We start from the raw sequence: 22,933 nt of genomic DNA, 5'->3' as shown, positions 1-22,933 counted from the left end.
AGTGATGATAACACCAGGGAGAAAAATACCACTGGGACGAGGTCTCTGACCGCCGGCCGCCTCCACAGAGAGGCTCTCCATGTGTGGGATTAGACGACCTTTCACCAGCATGGAGTCTCTCTCAGCTGCAGCTCACGTCCTCCATCACTCTGACGTACATGTGCATGGTGGTGGAGGAGGGATTTAGACCCTTTACTAAACAGTAAATATAATCCGGACAGCATTGGCTTCTTATCAGATGACTGTTACAGAATAATGATTTTTCTAGGGTTTTTATTTTATTTTTTAAACTGCACATGTTTAAATAATAAAATAAAATGCTTTTATTTCTTATGTTTATATAAATATTTGTTTGATTTATGTTTCATTATTAATTATGAGCCACTGTCATACAAAACCCATTTCCCCCCGGGAATAAATAAAGTATTCTGATATGTTTTTCAAAGACGCAAAAAACTGAATCTCTGCCAGCTTGTGAGTGTTGTTGAAGAGACCTCTGAAATAGTTGCAGAAAGAATAATCAGAAATACTTTCATTACAGTGAAGTTTGCAAATGTCCTATCTATATATGTTTGCCACCTGCACGAAACTTACATATGTACTCTTTTATTACATATTTTTCATATATTCGTTGTAATTTTCTATTGAAGATATGCTTATGACTTTTTCATCACTTTGCAATTATATTTGGTCTAACATGACTATTCAATTAGTAACTATTGCTTGGGCATGGTGTATTATATACACTACAGCACTATTAACTAAATGTAGGCAAAACCTACAGTAAACATTATTCTGGATCAGCATGACATGGGACATCTCTGTTGTCTCTGTCACATGCAGCCACCAGGGGGCGCCACATGCTCAGATCTGCATGCAACAGCAGGGGGCGTAAGTGAGGAGTGAGATGATATGGGCGAGGTTCTTATACATCCATGGCGAGGCTCCAGTCGCGCGCGCACACACGCACGCACACAGAGAGAGAGAGAGAGAGAGAGAGAGAGAGAGAGCAGACAGCAGACAGCAGACAGTGGCGTGCTATCTCTCTGTGAGGCTGGAGTGGTTATATAATCAGTAACATGATGGAAGTGATAAACGCTGTGAACATTTCTCTGCGTCACCGGCAACACCATTTAGGATGTGATGACCTACAGGCAGTAGGAAGGGCATTACTAACACCTCTACAGTGGGGGAATGTCGAAGATACTGTACTGGTAAATGTACATTTTATAAACACTGTTGTAGAATGTGAGTATTAATTAAAACATCTTAAAGTAAAAACATTATTGGAGGCTTCATTTGCAACCAATAATAAGTACAGTATCTTATTGGTCGGCTACTTACCAAGAACACTCTGATGTCTCTGGCCGTTTCTCAATCGCGAGGATGCTGGTTTGGTAGTCGCGTACTTCCAAGTCACTTCCTTCAGAAACGAAGCCAGTATACTTCCAAGCCACGGCTTCGGAAAACAAAGAAGAATGGAACAGACTAACAAGTGTACCACTCTCTCTAACGGTTTCAACATAAACTGTACCGAAAATAAATACCTCACGAAGTCTATCTAATTATGAACTTACTTTACTTTCACGGAACACATTTTTGGTGATAACAAACAAATGTAACAAAGTAACATATTTACCAACACATGTTCTACGCCACCAGGCCCGGACTGGCCATCGGGAGGACCGGGAGGTTTCCCGATGGCCTGGCCTGTTAAGTGGCCTGCTGGCCTGAGGATTTTTTTTTAATGTATATATTGTGAACGCAACGCTGCGCAAATGTGGGTCTGACTCTGCCTCACAGAGGGTGACTGGCTGTCTACATGATGTGGCCTGCCGACATGGCCACTTTCATACAGAGCATACTAATGCCCTTGATTGGTCTCTGTGTGTCATTCAAGCTCGGGAGGGTGTGTGTAGTGTATGTGTGGCGCGAGCGAGTGAGATAAAGCGCGCGCACCGGTTACATGTATTGTTGTTGTTTAGCATCTGGTGCTAGCTGCGCTAACGGATATCAGGAGCTTTTTCAACAACAAGGTGGAGGAGAGTCCTCTCCAGTCAGACTAAGAGACTGATAACTACAGCTCAGGTGAGGTAAAGGACTCTCTGAGTGTTTAGATAGTTAACTTAGTCTAAGTTATCTCTGTGGGTCTCAAACGGTTTGGTCACCATTTATGTAAACACATATTTCCATTTGAGGGGACGAGTGATTAGTAAAATATGTATGAATAATAAAAAAAAAACGTTAACTAGGTGAAAAAAGGCAAGATAAACTATTAAAACTTGTTGAGAGCTAAAACTAGTCTTTGCTTCTGCCTCAAAGAGGAGCAGGGGCAGAGGAGGGAGACAGGTGAGGCTGGTTCAGGAGCACAGACACACTCGCAACTATAAATGAACCAAAAACAAATAAATAAACAAGTTTCAATGTTTTTTCATATTGGATATGGTATGTTATTGGTTATGGCCATGTTTTTATGATTATTTAAATGTATACAGTTATGTTTCATATGGGTGTAGTCTCTTTATTTACCCCTCAAAATGCACCAGATTGATGCATTTAAGTCCAACATTTAATTTAAAAAAAAATCTTACCGGGGGGCATGCCCCCGGACCCCCCTATAGGATTTGAGGTCCACCCCCACTTAAAATATGTTCACATAGGTTCCTAAATAGATTTGCACATTTTTTAAAATAGTAACCCATGTCCATATGTTTATTTGTGGGTAGTAGATTTAGAGGGCTATCACTACGGGCAGCAACGCTGTAAAAATTGACAAATAAATCCAGCAAAATGGCACAAAAAACTGGTAGTGGCCTGGCTGGGTGTATAATTCCCGGCCTGACTTATTGTCCCAGTCCGGCCCTGTACGCCACTACATACTTACATTTAAATGTGTGCTGCGTCGGTTCAGCCATTCTCCGCAAGGGTTTTTGAAATTGGTCCGTGCGCAAAGCATTGTGGGGATTTTAAGGACGCGAAGTCTACCCATGTGCAGCCTCGAAATTTCCCCCAAACCAAGGACGCGGCCTCGGTGGAATTCCAAGTATGCTGGAGATTGGAACAGTCCTTCGGCGGCAATCGATGACGTAGTATCCTTGAAATATTGGCTTGGAAGCCAGTATCCTCGAGATTGAGAAAACCTAAATCCTCATCAGGACAAATGTCTCACCCGATCAGTGACACAAGGGAAATGTAGTTTGTAGGCTATTCATTGTAGTTCCCAAGATCATGCACAAGAAACTGCAGACATAAAAACATATGACGAAAATTAGCCACCAAAATTGGTTATTTCCAACAATACATTTGTCTTTAAAGGGTAACTCTTACATTTTGACCATAGACTCTATATATGTTGAGAAACTTCAGGTAGATAGCAATATCTAAAGGTAGCTAACAAGAGGCAACAGTTAGTTTTAGCTTCATTTTAAGCTAATAAAGCTTTGCCTAGTTTAGCATGTTTTTGTTTGAGTGATAGTGGTATTTTGATTATCTCTGGGCCGTAAATGATTACAGATGCAATCCTGAAAATACATTAGGTGTTAGACATAAAACAACCTAACACAAAAAGATGGTAGCTAGCTTTATCTAACAATAGCCCACAATAAGCTTTTCAATCTTTTGCTATAGTTGTTAGCTTCAAGCCTCAACATCGGCTACAGATTAAATCCTATGTATTCTTTAGTGTGTTAGCTAACATGAGCCACCAGTTAGCCTTAGCTTTATGCTTTAGCTTAATTCTTTAGCTATAGCTTTGCCAAAGATAGCTTTCTGTAAACTTAAGGCCTTCTTGGACAAATGACCTCCTGTAAATTCTGTGTTTGGCGTAAATTATATAAAATACCAAAACATTTTTGTAGCCATCATTAGTTTACAGTGTCCACCAATTAGTGTTAGTTATATCTTCGTTAATAATTCTTTTTTAATGGCCGTTGGGCCTAAAAGAAGAGATGTTTTTATTCCATTTGCTTCATCTTTGATCCAATAAGGCAGAAATAAAATCAAAACACAGCAAAATCAAACACAACATTTTATTTATATTTACATCCGCCATATGTCCAAACAAAACCTCTTCATGAGCAGGCAGCTGGGCTAAAGAGAGGAGGAAACAGGGGGATAAACATGCAGAGATAGAGAGAGAAATGTGTGTTTACTGAGCGTTGAGTGTTATGCCAAGAGGAACATAACATCAAGAATGGACCAAGACATCTTTTTATGAAACACAAGATGCATGAAACTCTGAGCAACGCAGGAATGTGGTGCAGAGCCTGAAGATGAATACTATAAATAATCTGAGTGCATGTCTGTTCTTTGCGTGTAAAAATAGTCATAGATGCAGAGAGTGCTGGGGGTTAAAACAGAGATGAAGGGAGGACAGTGTGTGCGGTTATGTCACGCAGTATGCAGCATAGTCCCCGACGCAGTCAGCTGTGCAGTGGTGCAGAAACAGACGAGGAGGCGTGTTATGTAATATTCCCAGAGCCTCTTTACTGGGTGAGAAAGAGCCTGCATCGATTAGCGTAAGCCGCCATGACAGCAGGGCTGAGGGGTTGAAGTGAAATGGTGTATAATGTGTTTGACCCTTGTGGCAGATACTAGGAGCAGCAGTTGTGATTCAGTGGGATTGACATTAATTTGAGATGTTTTAGTTGTGTCTGTCTATATGAAACACAAGCCTGTTTTCACATCATTGACTAATTGATTATTCAGTAGCGATTGGCACTCAGTGAACTACATTTCTGCAGATGAGGTGACAACGTGGCTTCCCATGTTCTGTGTTGTTGTTCTAAACCTTTCGGAGTTAAGCAGCAAAGCCAACCAATTGGTCATCCGTGTACAAAATACAGACAAGAAAATGTTTGTGTTCTCGAGTGGATTTCCTGCTCTAAAATAGAGAAAACCGGTTGTAAAATATACAATTATAATAATCCAATAGCATACAACCCAGTTAAATCTGTCCTCTGACCTTTTCTCAACTCTCTACCACAGTAAGATGCGGTTAAATGTTGTATGTTAAATGTTTAATGTAACTGTCTTGTGTGTAACCCTCTTGGCATGGTAGAATAAACACAGCTGCACAAAATGTCCATACCAAAAAAATGTACAAACATATTTCTCAATCATAAATTATTCCTAATTCAACCTGGATCTTTCTCTTCTTAAATGTAAAATTAATCTTTTAATGAATAAGATTCCTCAATTTAGACTCTATATTCACCTTGTTCTTAATATTTAATGATCTTCCTCCTTCATTATTAAGACCCATAAGTGTACATTGTCCAGATAAACAAATCAACAATGTTAACGTTTCAGATTTCTTTTGGAACAAATATTGAGAAATCCCCACTGTAATTTCGCTCACTAAAAGTAAAACATCAGGTGGGAAACCTTTTTGTTGAGGGTTTTTAACTCCTGCGTACTTCACAGATGGGGTCAGGGCAGGTCTGGGGATAAGTGAAGTATCCGAGTGGACTGAACTGAAAACCCTGGCTCTGGTCCGAGGTCCATCTGTCTGCAGTAAGTGAGTTCACCGTGACTAATTTTGCTTTAAACCTTGACAGATAACAATTCAGCTCCAGCTCAGGATGACAGCTGCAGGCTCATCTTTAAATCACTAAATTCATGGTCAATATGAGATGAATAAATTAATTTTTTTGTTATCTTCGCCACTATTCTGGATCCACAAAGGGACAACTCAGTGAGCTAAGTGACCTTTTCCAGTTTAATAATGTTATCTAAAGACATGTAGTTGTATTGTTTTGACTTCTCTGATTATCTATCCTATCTTTTATCAGTTTGTGGGATTAATATAACATTTTCTATCAATATATTCTCAATTTAATTTGATATTTAGTTCCATTTAAGTTTAAGTTCCATTAACATTGATTTAAATTGAGTTTTTTAGTGGCCCATGAAGCTTTAAACATATCTAGAATAAGAAAATATACAATTTACTATTCACTATTGACATTAAACATTGGCTTAAAATATCAGATTCAGTCAAAAAACACTGGATTCAAACAATGAAACCAATAATAGATAGACATTCAGGGATCTAGTGTCTGTATGTTTCTTGGTTTTGTTGGCAAAAATACTTTTTTTAATCTAACAATTCTTAATTTAAATGGAGAAATTCCTCCCTGAGTTTCATCTACGTTTATTTTAGACTTTTCTTATTTCATTTTGTTTAGGTTTTAGTGGCTAAAGAACTGACCTCAAAACATTGGGATACAACATCAGATTCAGTCCAAAAAGACTTGATTTAAACACAAACACAATCAGTATTGCATGCAGGTTACCATCGATCAGTAATGGATGACTGGTTTAGTCTCCGCAACACTGTGCCATATTTGGCCGGTTGCCATGGTAACAGCAGGAATTACTCACCCCTCCAAGGCAGCTGCCCTGTGTTTGGCCGGTAGATATTATTATGTGTCTCTCCACTCCCACGTATCACATCTGCAATTCACTCTCCGATCCCAGAGAGGCAAAGTGCAGAGATAGCAAGGAAGTTACCTAACGTGATTGTGATTTGTGCATTAGTGTCACAAAAGGTCGGTTTTAAAGAAGCCGCTGTGGGGTATTAAAGTCGGATTATCCTGGAATAAAAACAGATGTGCCTATTTGTCCTTCAACCTAACAAAAAAAAAAGTAATTTTTCACACGCAGAGCATTGTTTGCTAGAGAAAATGATTTCATATGTGCAGAAAAATAGGGCATTTTCTATGCATTTGGCATGTGGAGATACACAGGAATAGCATTGGTGCATGAATGAGTGAGAGCTTGAATGTCATGTTTAATTCAGATCTATGAAGCGTAACATAGAGTGCTATTTTCTGCAAATGAAAGATGGGGAATTCTTTCATTTATTGAGAGCAGAAATCCCTTTTTTAGGACACAAAGCACTGAATGTCACGAGGCTGGTGCACCACTGCCTGAGCTGCAGGGGGCAGCCGATCATCGTGCCACGTCAAGGTTTTTCTCACCTTGAACAAAACGTGGGCCGTGTTTGGGATTTTAGGACACTTAGGACAACACAATCTGTTGTTCCCTCCTCCCCCTGTGGGAATATGTGCAGTTTGTTCCCAACCTGTGACACAAATGCTTTACTGGAGCAAAAGAGAAACACAAGGGGGAAAATGGAAAATGACCTTTTTCTACTTTAATTTGTACAATACTTATATAAAAATGAGTATGAACGAGAAGATTGGGAATCCTAAAAGGGTAAAAAGGTTATAAGTCATGTTTAGGATGTATGCAAAAATGAACAAGGAAGTGAAGCAAGACATCCTCTTTTTGGCTCTAACAACTGCCCTGAAAATAAACCCCAATACAATCCAGCTTTACAGCCCCATAGAGAAATGAGACAATCTCCTACTGCACCTTGAATCAAACATTAATATGTTTCTGACATCAGGTGAAGGTCTTATGACTCAAAGCATATGACTGATTTACTCCTTACCTTTAACTGGTTCACATTTCCTGAATTGTGTATAATTGTTTGTTGCACCTTATTGATCTTTGATGGTTACATATTGTATTAATTTGACTCCTAATGTGTAAAACTGCTGCACAACACATTTCACCTGGATACATTAGGTTCTATTTTATCCCAGATTTGTGTTGCATTTTAGGGTATGAGGCAGAGAGTAAGGGGATGTAAAAGCTTCACTGGTAGAGCCGGTCGAATTAAATAATGTATCAGACAGTATGATAATGAACACTTACATGGGGATGGGGAAGGCAGTTCAGTTAGCTCTTTTAATGTGTTCTTACGGCAGACATAGTGTACTGTTCAGCAGAAAGTAGCAGACCAAAACAGTTGGAGACTAGTTGGTGAAAATATTGGAGAATTTAACAAATAAATAGACTCCTCCTTCAGGAGGTGGAGACCAACAACAGGGGGCGTTAAACGACAAGTAAAATGTCCTTTATTTGTCGGCTTTATATAACTTCCCTTGAGGTCATTGAGTTCATCATCCAAGGCCATTTGTGGCAAGGAGCAAACTCTCATATAGCTCATAATTATTGTGGAGGACACTTAATGTATTCAAAACGATATAAAATGGTTACTTCATGTGATGCTAGGATTACTGGCTTTTAAATAAAAAAATATAGGTTGTACTTTTTTTACCTGACTGGAGGATTTAACCATGTTCATATTAAGTGTCTCTTGGCTAAAGTATACCAACATTAAATGAAGATATTTGCTGTTTAAGCAGACCTCAAACTTGTTAACCAACTTTCCTTTTTGTTTTGCATGACTCACAAAAAGCTCCAGCCATTACCTTCAGTATTTATTCATGATCAGGCTGTGTGTTGCTGACGGAGTGTGCTGCATCATGGCTGTTGCTGCAGAGCTGCTGCAGTGTTGCCTGTTTGGCCAGAGTCCAATCTGCGACTTCACGTCTGTCCTCCTGCACGTTCCCACAGAGGACACACACTCTGCAGTAGGAATCAGACACACCCTCTACTCTGTGCTCATCATACATAGAGAAACACAGACTGCACCCCTGCAGACTCATACAAACTCATACAGCATGACTGTCAGCTCAAAGTCCTGTTTTAATCTTTTTTTACTCGGTTGTTTTCTTTTAAATCACTTTTTTATTTGGATTAGGCAATCAAGATAAACTATTTCTGGATTAGAAACCTAAAGAAAAGTAAAGGGTTGAATGATGAAAGTCCTTATAACCTCATAAGGAATATATTTGACGTATACTGGGGATATTGAACAAAATAGGGCCTTATTAAACCTCATTAAATACCAGTTCAGAATAATGCATTTTGGGCCAACTAAACCTAAAGAAAAAGTTTGAAAAATCGGTATAAAACTTGGGTGTCAAAACTAAATTGACAAGCTTCTATGAGTTTAAGAAGGTTGGTATTTACAAAAACATTACCGATATTAAAACATTAAATGTAGAAGAACCATTGTGTGGAGTTCTTGTTCTGTAAAACTGACAGAGTATGCATTATGCTGTCTTTAATATTTCATAATGCACCAATGTAAAACTGTACAATCTGCTATTTCTGTAAAGCGTAGATGTCAGTATTTTCCAGCTGGTGAATATAATTGTTCTTCTTCTGGTGTTTCTATTGTTAGCCAGGTGTCAGCTGTCTCTGCCTGCAGCTCATCAGTCAGAGCGAACTCGTCCCCATGTTTCCCATTTTCCGAGAAAAGCTCAATACCCTGGATGCTTCTCAATCAGTCTATGTCTCAATGCATCCCATGACAGACTGAGTCATACGTACTCACAGGAAAATATAGATCTGGTTTCCTTGCTTGTTCCTCACTCAGATATGAGCTTTCTTGTGTGTTTTGTGCACTGCAAACACTATACATTCCGATGACCTTTTTACACTTACAATTCAAATTTTCGAATCTTTTTAGGTTCTTGTAGCTAGGTAAGCACGCTATTATTATGAACAACAAACAGTGAGTCCCTAATCCATCTATCTTTGAACTAAAGGGGTCTTTGGCTTGAAAAAATATTAAGAATTACTGATTTAAAGACAATAAGAGATACAGGAAGAATTTTTAGATAAAATAGCCTGAAACCCATTGGTTTCCTTTGTAACATAGTGACATCACTATGTAATACCTGCACTTCTATTGGCTAGCGCTCAAACACATTGTACGTGACAGTGTAAGGGGCGGGACATATCTAAGGCTAAGCAGTTGACCAATCACATCAGAGCAGGCTGGGGTTTCAGACAGAGGGTGAAAAGAGGTGCTGCAGCAACATTAAAGCACAGGGACATGTCACAGTAGAGGCCCAAAATTCCAATATGAACCTGAAAATGAGCATACTATGTCCTCTTTAACTACTTCCTGAGCAGCTTTCAAGCTACACTTGTCAGATATTGTTTTATCCATAAAAGTGTTGGAAGTGTTTAAGGTCAGTGTGCAAGGATTTACTTTAGTACCCATTAATAAAGCTACAGTTGCAGTTCTTATACTTGAGTCTGTTGCCCTTTATAAACAGTGTTGCACTGTTTTGTTATCACAAGGTTACTGTCAGTATGTAAAGCTCTGCAGGCAGCGATTATCTGAGGTCACCGGGTCCTCCCCTCATATCGCACTTTTATGACGTCTAACTCCCTCAATGACAAACATGCGACATCACCTGCAGCCAATCAGAAAGCCTGAAGCCTCTTACAGGTTTTTATATCTTCCTGATAAAACTGACATTAGTTAAATGGCACATGTGGTAAAAGGTGCTGAGCATATAGAGGTCATTATCATTCCCACCATGTGTCTATGTTTTAAATAGATACTTTATGCTGATAAAAATGGGCAGAACACATTTCCATTCGAGGAAGTGTTTACACCTGGGATGAAACACACCTTCATTGTAAAACATCACACAGGTTTTTAGTGGAATCGTTTCGTAGAGATGGTTAATTTCTCACATTTTACAGCAGACAGGAAAACTTGTAATAAACATTTGGACATTGAACTGCAGATTAACTCGAGTGTTTTACTGTTGTTTCTTTAAATCAATGGTTTTGTAATCACCGTCACACAGTCACCTCTGCAGGAGTGTGATTAAAGATTAGAGCCTGCGTTCATGCAGCATATCTCTCTGCAGCTTCACATTTACTCTGTGTTCAGATTAGATACAGGCGGCTGCACTACTTCTCCTTCAGTTCCTAAATGTTCAGTGAGATCACACATAATCTGCACTGATGGTTTTGTGGTTAAAATAAACTCTTTCTATCGTTCTTGTTTGTGATGGAGCAGAGGAGATAGAAAGACTCGGTATCTGGGAATTTGTCTGTCGTGGTGTTCTAGATTGATAGTGTAGCAGTGATTGCATAACTGGTATTTAAGATTAGTATTACATAAGGAGAGATTCAGTACGTTTTAATTTGCAGGTTTATTTGGGTCATGGGATTGGGAGATCTACATGAGACATTTCAAAGCTGACATTTAGCAACTATCTTTGAATGTTAATAAAAAGTTTGGTTACCATCACAATTTTTGGTCAAATATGTGCATCGTGTTGTAAACTTGAAAGATTATCATATAGTTATACCATATCTAAAATAACCATTGTATGTTATATTTGTGATGTTTTACTCTGACTTGGAGTGATTTAATTGATAATACTTTAAAAGGTGTTTATCTTGTTTGTTGAAAAATTGCATCATTTGTATGGAGAAGCAAATAAAGGTATAACAGGACTATTAGAACAATTTTACATTTTACAAACTCCTAATGGTTTTATTACTTTTGTAAAGTGTAATGTTGCAAATATCTTGCCAATGAGGAAGTTGGAAAAACCAGGTTAAGTTTGGCTTAACTTAGCAGCATTTAAATGACTATTTTTCATGTACATGTAGTACATGTTAAAATGGTATGTCTGTCAGATAAACCCCTACAATGTCTTGTATATGTATCCCACAGGCCTGGATGAATTTCAAAATGCCAAGTAAGCACTGAATTTCTCATAAAAACAGGATTACATTAAATGTCTACAGTGGAAAAAGATATGCATGATTTATGTGAGAAGAGTTTATAAAACATGTTACAAAAAATGTATCGGAAACATTTAATCTCATGCCCTTCTTTAAATCTGTCTGTGGTTTTTGCAGAACACTGGATCCATTTTTCAGAGCTGCAGAAATTGTGACAAAGACTCAGCTGACGGGTCTCTGACGTCAGAGACAAACGCCTCGGAGAAATCACACAGATAACACACACCCAGCAGCAGCCAGAGGCACAAAGACTCACACACTCTCGCTGCACACTGGTCTGTGGGTGTGAACACTTCCTGTCTGCAGATTTACATTTCAGGATTTAAATAGCTGCTGATTGTCGTCAGTAATGTTAATAAGATGTGATGGGTTGCAATAATTAGAATAAAAAACATAAGATATATGCAGAATGTCCCATTTCAAAATAATATAATTTAATATATTTATATACAGTGGGGCAAAAAAGTATTTAGTCAGCCACCAATTGTGCAAGTTCTCCCACTTAAAAAGATGAGAGAGGCCTGTAATTTTCATCCTAGGTATACCTCAACTATGAGAGACAGAATGAGAAAAAAAACCAGAAAATCACATTGTCTGATTTTTAAAGAATTTATTTGCAAATTATGGTGGAAAATAAGTATTTGGTCAATAACAAAAGTTCATCTCAATACTTTGTTATATACCCTTTGTTGGCAATGACAGAGGTCAAACGTTTTCTGTAAGTCTTCACAAGGTTTTCAAACACTGTTGCTGGTATTTTGGCCCATTCCTCCATGCAGATCTCCTCTAGAGCAGTGATGTTTTGGGGCTGTCGCTGGGCAACACAGACTTTCAACTCCCTCCAAAGATTTTCTATGGGGTTGAGAGCTGGAGACTGGCTAGGCCACTCCAGGACCTTGAAATGTTTCTTAAGAAGTCACTCCTTCGTTGCCCGGGCGGTGTGTTTGGGATCATTGTCATGCTGAAAGACCCAGCCACGTTTCATCTTCAATGTCCTTGCTGATGGAAGGAGGTTGTCACTCAAAATCTCATGATACATGGCCCCATTCATTCTTTCCTTTACACGGATCAGTCGTCATGGTCCCTTTGCAGAAAAACAGCCCCAAAGCATGATGTTTCCACCACCATGTTTCACAGTAGGTATGGTGTTCTTTGGATGCAACTCAGAATTCTTTCTCCTCCAAACACGTCTAGTTGAGTTTTTACCAAAAAGTTCTATTTTGGTTTCATCTAATCATATGCCATTCTCCCAATCCTCTTCTGGATCATCTAAATGCTCTCTAGCAAACTTCAGACGGGCCTGGACATGTACTGGCTTAAGCAGGGGGACACGTCTGGCACTGCAGGATTTGAGTCCCTGGCGGCGTAGTGTGTTACTGATGGTAGCCTTTGTTACTTTGGTCCCAGCTCTCTGCAGGTCATTGACTAGGTCCCCCTGTGTGGTTCTGGGATTTTTGCTCACCGTTCTTGTGATCATTTCGACCCCACGGGGTGAGATCTTGCGTGGAGCCCCAGATCGAGGGAGATTATCAGTGGTCTTGTATGTCTTCCATTTTCTAATAATTGCTCCCACAGTTGATTTCTTCACACCAAGCTGCTTACCTATTGCAGATGCAGTCTTCCCAGCCTGGTGCAGGTCTACAATTTTGTTTCTGGTGTCCTTTGACAGCTCTTTGGTCTTGGCCATAGTGGAGTTTGGGGTGTGACTGTTTGAGGTTGTGGACAGGTGTCTTTTATACTGATAACGAGTTCAAACAAGTGCCATTAATACAGTTAACGAGTGGAGGACAGAGGAGGCTCTTAAAGAAGAAGTTACAGGTCTGTGAGAGCCAGAAATCTTGTTTGTTTGTAGGTGACCAAAAACTTATTTTACCGAGGAATTTACCAATTAATTCATTAAAAATCCTAAAGCATGTCCTCTACCCCTGCACCATCTCCCCCGTCTCCATCACCGTGCCTACGTCAACCACCTCCCCTCCCTTCAAGAAATCATCTGCAGTCTCCGAAGCCTGATAAGGATGTGTGTGTACAAAACGCAACAAACTCTTACTGATATCTGCTGGGTCCAGGCTCAAGGGCGTATGGCACTCTCAACTCTTTCCAGGACATGCCGGGGCCCTGCCTGCCAGTAGCTTTGCCGATATCTGTGTTGATAGGTAATAGATTAAGAGCGGTGAATCATCTTAGATACAGGAAGCGCCCAAACGTTTGTGTGAGTTTATCTAATTTAGCAGTGATTCCATGTCAGCCACAGCTTGTCACAAAACATCTTACTGATAGTGTATCTAACAAACTTAAACTAGCTTTATTAAATGTCAGGTCTCTGGCAGGAAAAACATTTTTAATCAATGATTTTATCACTGAGCACAATCTTGATTTTATGTTTTAACAGAAACTTGGATTGAACAAAATAACAGTGCAGCTGTTCTAATCGAATCAACCCCTCCCAACATGCATAAGAAAGGGGGTGGAGTTGCTATTCTGTTCAATGATTCCATTCAATGCAGGAAGACATCGTATTGGAAACTTTGCTTCTTTTGAATATGTGGTCCTTCAGCTGAAATGCTCCTCTCGAGCTCTGTTCCTAAATATCTATAGACCACCCAAATACTGTGCAAGCTTTTTTGATGACTTTACTGAACTGCTGTCTATAGTGTGTATTGACTTGATAACTATGGACTGACTCAGCATGTGACGGAGCCCACGCACAATAAGGGGCACACTCTGGACTTAATTATCTCAAAGGGTCTGAATATCTCTACGGTTGGGGTGAATGATGTTGCACTCTCTGATCATTCCTGTGTGTTCTTTGAGAGCTCTATTTCTGTTCACAAAAATGTTCAAAAAGAGGTAACCACAAAGCGATATTTAACTGAAAATACTAGGGAAATGTTTACTCAGAATTTTTCTTCCACACTTGCCCCTGCTAACATCTCAGTAAATGAGCTAGTAGATCATTTTAATTCAAAAATTAAAATGTTATAGATGCCATTGCTCCAACTAAGGTAAAGGAAGTGACTGGGAAGAAAATATCTCCATGGAGAAAGGCCATGACCGTGAGAGCAGAAAAAAGAGAGTGTCGAAAAGCTGAACGTAGGTGGCGAAAAACAAATCTCCAGGTTCACTTTGAAATCTATAAAGAGAGACTTGGCCTTTATAATTTGGAATTGAAAAACGCACGACAGTCTTTCTTCTCTGACATCATTACCAAAAACAAAAACAATGCACGTGCCTTGTTTGCTAACGTCGACAGACTAACTAACCCCCCAGTGTCAGTAGCCTCTGAATTTCTATCCACCAGGGCATGCAATGATTTTGCCTCCTGTTTCACTGACAAAATTCAGAAAATCAGACAAGCAGTCAGTGCCTCTGCATCAGGTACAGAAAATGTGTTGTCCCTATGTCCACCTAATATCAATTCAAACACCATGACACAATTCCATCAGATTAATGATAAAAACCTAGAGGACATTATTCAACTTCTGAAATCCTCCTCCTGCTGCCTTGATATTATTCCAACAGGATTTTTCAAAGATGTTTTGCCTTGCATGGCCTCAGATCTACTTCATATAGTAAACAAATCTCTTCACTCAGGTACTTTTCCACAGGCCCTGAAAACTGCAGTCATTAAAACGCTCTTAAAAAAGAATAATCTAAATGCTTCAGTAATGAACAATTACAGGCCCATATCAAACCTCCCATTTCTAAGAAAATCTTTGAAAAAGTTGTTTTTCAACAGTTGAGTAATTTCTTGCATTTAAATAGTTGTTTCGATGTGTTCCAGTCAGGCTTTCGTCCAAACCACAGCACTGAGACTGCTCTTGTAAAGGTCTTCAATGACATCCACTTAAACACAGACAGTGGCAGAACTTCAGTGTTAGTATTATTAGATCTCAGTGCTGCGTTTGACACTGTTGACCACAGCATATTACTAGATCGACTGGAAAACTGGGTGGGACTTTCGAAAACCGTTCTAAATTGGTTTGAATCCTACTTAAAGGACAGAAACAACTTTGTTTCTATAGGTAAATACACATCTGAGTTGACAAATATGACATGTGGGGTACCTCAAGGCTCCATCTTGGGGCCTCTTCTCTTTAACATCTACATGCTACCACTGGCTCAGATAATGAAAAACAACAAAATAAGTTACCATAGCTATGCAGATGACACACAAATTTACGTAACAATTTCACCAGGAGACTATGCTCCAATTCAAACACTGAGTAAGTGCATTGAACAAATCAATGACTGGATGTGTCAGAACTTTCTCCAATTAAACAAAGATAAAACTGAGGTAATGGTTTTTGGAGCCAAGGCAGAACGTATAAAAGTTAGTCTGCAATGTTCAAAACAACAGATAAAGCCAGAAATCTAGGTGTAGTCATGGACTCTGACCTGAGTTTCAACAGTCACATTAAAACAGTGACTAAATCAGCCTACTATCACCTAAAGATCATATCTAGGATTAAAAGACTAATGTCACAGCAGGATTTGGAAACACTTGTCCATGCTCTTATCTTCAGTAGACTGGACTACTGCAATGGTGTCTTCACAGGTCTCACTAAAAAATATATTAGAAAGCTGCAGCTGATTCAGAACGCCGCTGCTCGAGTCCTCACTAACACTAAGAAAGTGGATCACATCACTCCTGTTCTGAAGTCTTTGCACTGGCTTCCTGTGTGTCAAAGAATAGATTTCAAAAATACTGCTGCTGGTTTATAAAGCTTTGAATGGTTTAGGCCCAAAATACATTTCTGACCTACTGCTAAATTATGAACCATCCAGATCTCTCAGGTCTTCAGGGACTGGTCAGCTTTCTGTCCCCAGAGTCAGAACTAAACATGGTAAAGCCGCGTTCAGTTATTATGCTCCAAATATCTGGAACAAACTCCCAGAAATCTGCAGGTCCGCTGCAACTCTTATTACTTTTAAATCCAGACTAAAGACTTTTCTTTTTGCCGCTGCTTTTAATTGAACTATTCACATCTTAAACTGCACTGTAACTTTTATCCATGTATTTTTTCTTTTAATGTTTATTTTATTATCTTTTCTTTTTAATGACTGATTTTAAATGCCATGTCTTTCGTTTTTTGTAAAGCACTTTGAATTGCCTTGTGTTCAAAGGTGCTATATATATAAACTTGCCTTGCCTACAATGTGATTTCCTGGATTCTTTCCCCCTATTCTGTCTCTCATAGTTGAAGTGTACCTAGGATGAAAATTACAGGCCTCTCTCATCTTTTTAAGTGGGAGAACTTGTACAATTGGTGGCTGACTAAATACTTTTTTGCCCCACTGTATATATAATATAACATATTTGTATTTAGTGTCTCTACTGTTACATATCTCCATGCTTAATCCATGCTGCAGCACTTCTTTTCACCCTCTGTCTGAAACCAGAGCCCAGTCTGCTCTGATTGGTTAGCTGGATGGCTCTGTTGTTATTGGTCAACAGCTTAGAGACGTCCCGCCCCTTAACCCATCACATACAATGTATCGGAGCGCTAGCCAATAGAAGCACCAGCATTACATAGTGATGCCATTATGTTCTGGAAGTAAACAAAGGAGTTCAATGCAGACCATTTACATGCACACAAACCTATACAACACTCTACAGGAAGGGAAAACCTCAAAAAGCATAATAGGGCCCCTTTAACATTTCCACAAATATTGGATATTTTGTTATTAATTTGATTTAAAAAATGTACCACTTAAATCTGGACAAGTCTTAATGTTTCTATGTGTTTTGAGCTCCGAGAGTCTGTTTTTAAATGTCCCACTGTGTCTTTTGTAGTGTGTTCCTCTTGAACAAACTCCCAAACACACTAACTCTCTTTTCCCAGAACCCATAATGGTCCCCCCCAGTGTACCCGCTGCTCAGAGCCCATTTTTCAGTGGTGGACTCCTGCCAACCGGTTGGTCCATTAGGTGGAGACGAGCAGAGGAACACTGATTGACCCTCCATTGTTGTCCCGCTCAGTAGGCGACCCTACACCTCAGGGATGAAGGCGATTGGCTGGTGTCCAATCTGAGCCGGTGGAGGGGAGGCTGGTGGTGTGATTTAATGAGGCTGGTTCCCAGGGTAATGATGACTGCCTCCTACAAATCAGTACAGGGGGGGAAAAAAATCGAAACTATCCTTTAATAGCAATTCTAAACCATCAGTCTAGTTTTCAACAACTCGCTTTAGTTCTTGGGGGACACACAGCCAGACTTGATTTCAAATGGACCAAACCTTTGAATGATAATGAGGTGTAACTGAAGCCAATGCAGAAGGGCCAAAAAGAGAAGTCCTTTAAATGAGGCCGGCTCCAAAAGGGAGTCGATCTCCATAAAAAACATGGTTTACAGCCAGGTACAAATAATGTGCTCCCTGTATCTGATTTCTCCATTTATAACAAATGTACCGGACAGGAATGATTATATAAACATTTGAACAACATTAGAGATTAAAGGTATGCATTATGAGGGGCGTGGTAGCTTTGAATGACGGGTGGGTTCCGGCTCAGTTTAGTCTGGTGCTAATTATACATTTCCTCAACACACCAGTTAATGGTGATGTGAACACACCAAGCACACTTGCTTCACCTCTGAAAAGTCCACAGAAATAGGTACAGCTCAATTTTTACTGGGAAAACCCAGAACTCTGTCAACTCTCTTTATTTTATAAAATGTATTCTCCACCAGCTTGGACAAAAGCCTTTGCTTGATACTGTTGTGTAAGTGCTAGGGATCATTGATATTTCGAGCATAACCTAAGTGGACAAACGGGATAGCAGCACTAGTACAAAAAACTTTCCATCCAGTCGGACACTCTTTGACAGTAGTCACCACTTCCTAATGCCATTTTAGACGGTATAAAGAGTCTACAGCTCTGTGAAGCTATTCTTAGAGCTAACATGAGCATCAATAAGAATACCAACATGCCTCTGTTTAGCAGGTATTAAGCTAGCATGCTAACATTTGCTAATTAGCACGTATTACAAATAAATTGAATGGGCTAAAAATCTGAAATATTTGCTTATTGGATGTAAAGATTAGTTACATCACTGTGAACTGAATATATATGTGGGTTTTGAACTGTTGGACAAATTAAACCATTTGTTAATGTCACATTATGTTCTAGGGCATGTTCTAGGGCAAATGTCATTGTACATTTATGAATTAATCAATAATTCATTGCTATAGAAAGACTGAAAATATGGAAGCAAGATGGAAGCAAGTAAATTATTAATTTACATACAAAAGTAGGACGCTTAAATATCCAAATAAAAAACTGCAATTACTAACATGATTATAAAACATGGACCAGCATCTGTTTTCCATCCCAAAACTGATCGATAGTCATTTGTGAGAGGACTGGAACAGATTCAAACAAGCTGCTCATCAATATTTCATAAAGTAATTGGACCACAGAGGAGGCCTCTGGCTTTCAATGTGGAAACGCTTGTCCCTCACTGAAACTGGGTCACATTTTATTATTTTATTACTACTGGTGGATCCTCAAAGGAGAAGATTACCATGTTTCTGTCAGGCTGAGCTGCAGAGAAAATCAGTTTTTGCATTTTCCCTTTTCTCACAGACTGTAAACAGCTATTTATAACACCTTTTTATATATTGTCTGGAGTAAAGCATTATGTAAAGCAGTAACGATCAAAGGGAAGTACTATTGTGTTGGTAGCAGTCAGGTTTGAGTCTCTGTGTGAGGTGTACAAATCTTGTAAAAATAATTAAGATTTATCCCCGGGAGGATTCTTTTAACTTAAAGGTCTCCTATTATACTATTTTTCATCAATATATTATAGGTCTCAGATATATACAAAACATGGTTACCTTGGTTGGTGATTGGCTAATGGTTACACAAGCCAAAAAAATCGTTATGACATCATAAAGTGGCCAAAATCTGATCAGCTCATTTTCAGACAGGTTTTTATATAAATGGATCAGGACAAAAAGAGAGAGAATCTTTGTTCCTGAAACTTTCAGAATCTCTTTACACAGAGGGGACACATGTTGATGTAGAAGAGACATGAAAAAGTGGATTTTGCACTGTTTTATTTTTTGTTTACCTGTAAACATTTTATATATGCTGCATTCAAATTCTGCTGACCTTTGACTCTGAAGGTCAGATTTTGATAAACCTTTTACCGACATAAATACCTCATACACACTGGCTTTGAGACTGAATTTTACTTTGATGTATATATTGCTATAGATCACATTAAAACCCATTTCTATGTTCATTTTGACTGCGAGATGAAGACTTGTGTAAGAGGTTTATTTGGACCACCGAGCATCAGCTTTACGGTCAGAGTCTCTTTTCAGCCTCTAATCCCATCATCACCTCTTCCCCCCCCCCCTCCCCACTGTTTTAGTCCCACCAGGATTAAAGGGTTAAGAAAACTCCCCGTGCCTGTACTGTCCTCTGTTGATCACGAAATGTCAGAGAAAATCCGGACTGCAGAGCTCGACATATAAACTCCTGACAGGGTTCTTCACAATAAACAAACGGGAATTTTGCTAATTTTACACCAAAAACGACTTCTTAGAAGTTTTCGATCATTTCATAAATTGCCTTTACTAAAATACTGAAAAGCCTTCCTGTGCGTAATTTCAAGCATTAAAAACTACCTTTGCTAAGAGATTGTGCGATTTATATTATTGTTGATGTTAAACCTTGAATAAGTGTCTTATCTAAAACATGAAATTAATTTTGTTTCCTCTTATTTAATTAAAACAACTTTTGAATGCTCCGATTGGTCCACTGGCTGACTGTTGTGATTGGACGACGGCTTAGAGATGTCCCGACCCTTAGCATATCAAGTACAATGTGATGGAGCACTAGCCAATAGAAGCGCAAGTGCAAGTTACCTAGTGATGTCACTGTGTAGTTAGTACATAGAAAGTTATTTTGAATAAAAAAAGATTAGTTTATATGTTTGTCAAATGAAAATACTCATTTTGCAAAGCATGTTACGATATCTAGAAGAACGACAGAGCTTTAATTATCACGGGTCATCATGGGCAAAGAAAGCGTAGGATCAGTGTCAAAGTATATTTGGATGTATAATGAAATATTTTTAGAAAACCATTTCAGATTCAGTTAATGAGATAATCTGTTAACTTTTGGTATGAAGGCGTAAAGAGGAAGGAGAGATTGATGACAACGCAATGCTGGAAAGAAAGCACTGCAGTTAAAGTAAACCAATGTTAAAAAGCTCATCGACAATATCTCTTCTTTCTAAAATGGCCGGTGTAATCAGTGACACCAGTGTTGTCAGTAGTATATTAACCGTTCATCTGTATGACACATTTAGCAGCTAAAGAGACAGAATTAATGTCTCTTCTTTAACCACTTAGGATCAGTGCCCCCTCCCCTGTCAGATAAAAATAGCCGAGGTTTTTCTTCTTGTTCACTGAGCACAGAGTTCTTGTTTTCACAGCCTGACACGCCCTCTCGCTGTGATCGTGTCGCGTGCCTCCATTTTGTCGCATGCTCTCCCTCCTCTCTCTCATGGCGATGCTTCAGACCTGGATGTTTCAGCGCTGGGCTCAGGAGGGCAAAAGACAAGCTGATTACACGTCAGGATTTCCAGATCAGAGCTGCTATTCCCGGCCTCGGCCTCTGCAGATTAGGCCCCCCCGCCTGCTAATGCTGCTGCTGCAGGACGATGCTCTGCGCGGTCTGCGTTACTCCAGCTTTCACTCAATTACATGACTCAGTTTTCTGAAAGCGCACCAGAGAAGCTTGTATTTGTTTAACGGAGGCTTGGATAACACCAGCCTACTAGTGGTGATTAAAGGTCACATGTGGCGCCATCTCTCCATGAAGAGCAGACAGTGTAGGCAGCTTTATCTCCAAATGCATTCCATCATTCGACAGTAAATGTGGTTTTTAGGATGCATCTCTCCTGGTGCAGCCATCCATTTATTTATTATTACAAACTCTTGAAAAATGCTCGAGATATTTTTCATCAGAATGAATATGAAGTTTCTTAATTTTTTGTCGATTGCTAAAACTGTCCCTAGAGTCGAGAGGAAATGCATTTAAAGAGGCCCTAGCCTTTTTGGAAATGTCCCTATCCTGTAGTGTGTATACGTTTTTGTGCATGCCCAAAACGCCTCCATTGGACTCCTTTGTTTACTTCCTGAACATAGTGGCATCACTATGTAACGCTTGTGCTTCTGTTGGCTAGCGCTCCAACACATTGTATGTGATGGGTTAAGGGGCGGGACATATCTAAGCGATTGACCAATCACAACAGAGCCAACCAGATAACCAACCAGAGCAGACTGGGCTCTGGTTTCAGACAGAGGGCGAAAAGACGTGCTGCAGCACAGTATGAGAAAAATAAAGAGCTTTTTGAACATTAAAGTATGGAAACATGTCACAGTAAAGACACAACATACATTATGAACCTGAAAATGAGCATATTTCCTCTTTAAAATCCTTCCTAACTTTACAAACTGAATCATCTGTAAAACTCAGTTAACCTTTTCTCTGTCAACACAACAGAAAGAGGAATGTGAAGGTTTAATCACGACGACACCCTCCTACTCGACAGGGAGCGTCACTCACTTCCTGCACACACACCACAGACCTTGCTGATGCACAAACACATCATAAAACTCAAAAGACATTCATTAAGTTTAAATGAACCTCCTCCACTGTTTTTAATTTATAAACTATGATCCAAGTTAAAGCTGGTCGATATGGAGAAAATGAAATATGATGAAATATGATATTTCTAATCTACTACCTCGATATTGGTATTGCAACATTGATATTGATATAGGGTTGACTATTGGTACTTGTATTAAAGGTGGGGTAGGTAAGTTTGAGAAACCGGCTCGAGATACACTTGTTATATTCCATGGAATGCTCTTAACATCCGATAGCAATGAATATCTGAAGTGCTTTGACAAAAAATCCATAATAAAATGCCATCTGTGGAAGCCGTAGTACTGTAAAAAGCACGACCAATCATTTGAGCTGGCCCGGCTAAAATAACTGGATGGCCTACCTGCCTGTCAGCCTTCCATCTGTGCACAAACTTATCTCGTGCCCTCATTGGTCATGTGCACGTTCGTGTGTGTTAGAGGAGGGGCTCTGTAAGGAAGTGGCAGATTTGTTCCGGCTGTGTATTTTCAAATTCTAGCGCACTCGAGCTGGTTTCTCCAAAATTACCTACCCCACCTTTAATTAATAATAAATGCATGTATGATATAATCTTCAGTTAAGTGGTACAAATGGCTAAGTTGGTAAAGGCAAACAAAGAAACATGTATAAAAGTCTTCCAAGTCTCCAAATCAGATGACTTTACTGTAATGCAGCCTTTAACACCAGGAAAAGGCACTTTATGGCAATATTACGATATGTAAGATGAAGTATAGTCTCAAATCATGATATATTGCCAATCTTACTTCAAGTGAAAGGACATTTTCGGCG

Source organism: Pseudochaenichthys georgianus, chromosome 22 (genome assembly GCF_902827115.2).
Source record: "Pseudochaenichthys georgianus chromosome 22, fPseGeo1.2, whole genome shotgun sequence".
Taxonomy (NCBI): domain Eukaryota; kingdom Metazoa; phylum Chordata; class Actinopteri; order Perciformes; family Channichthyidae; genus Pseudochaenichthys; species Pseudochaenichthys georgianus.
This window is presented reverse-complemented; position numbering follows the sequence as displayed.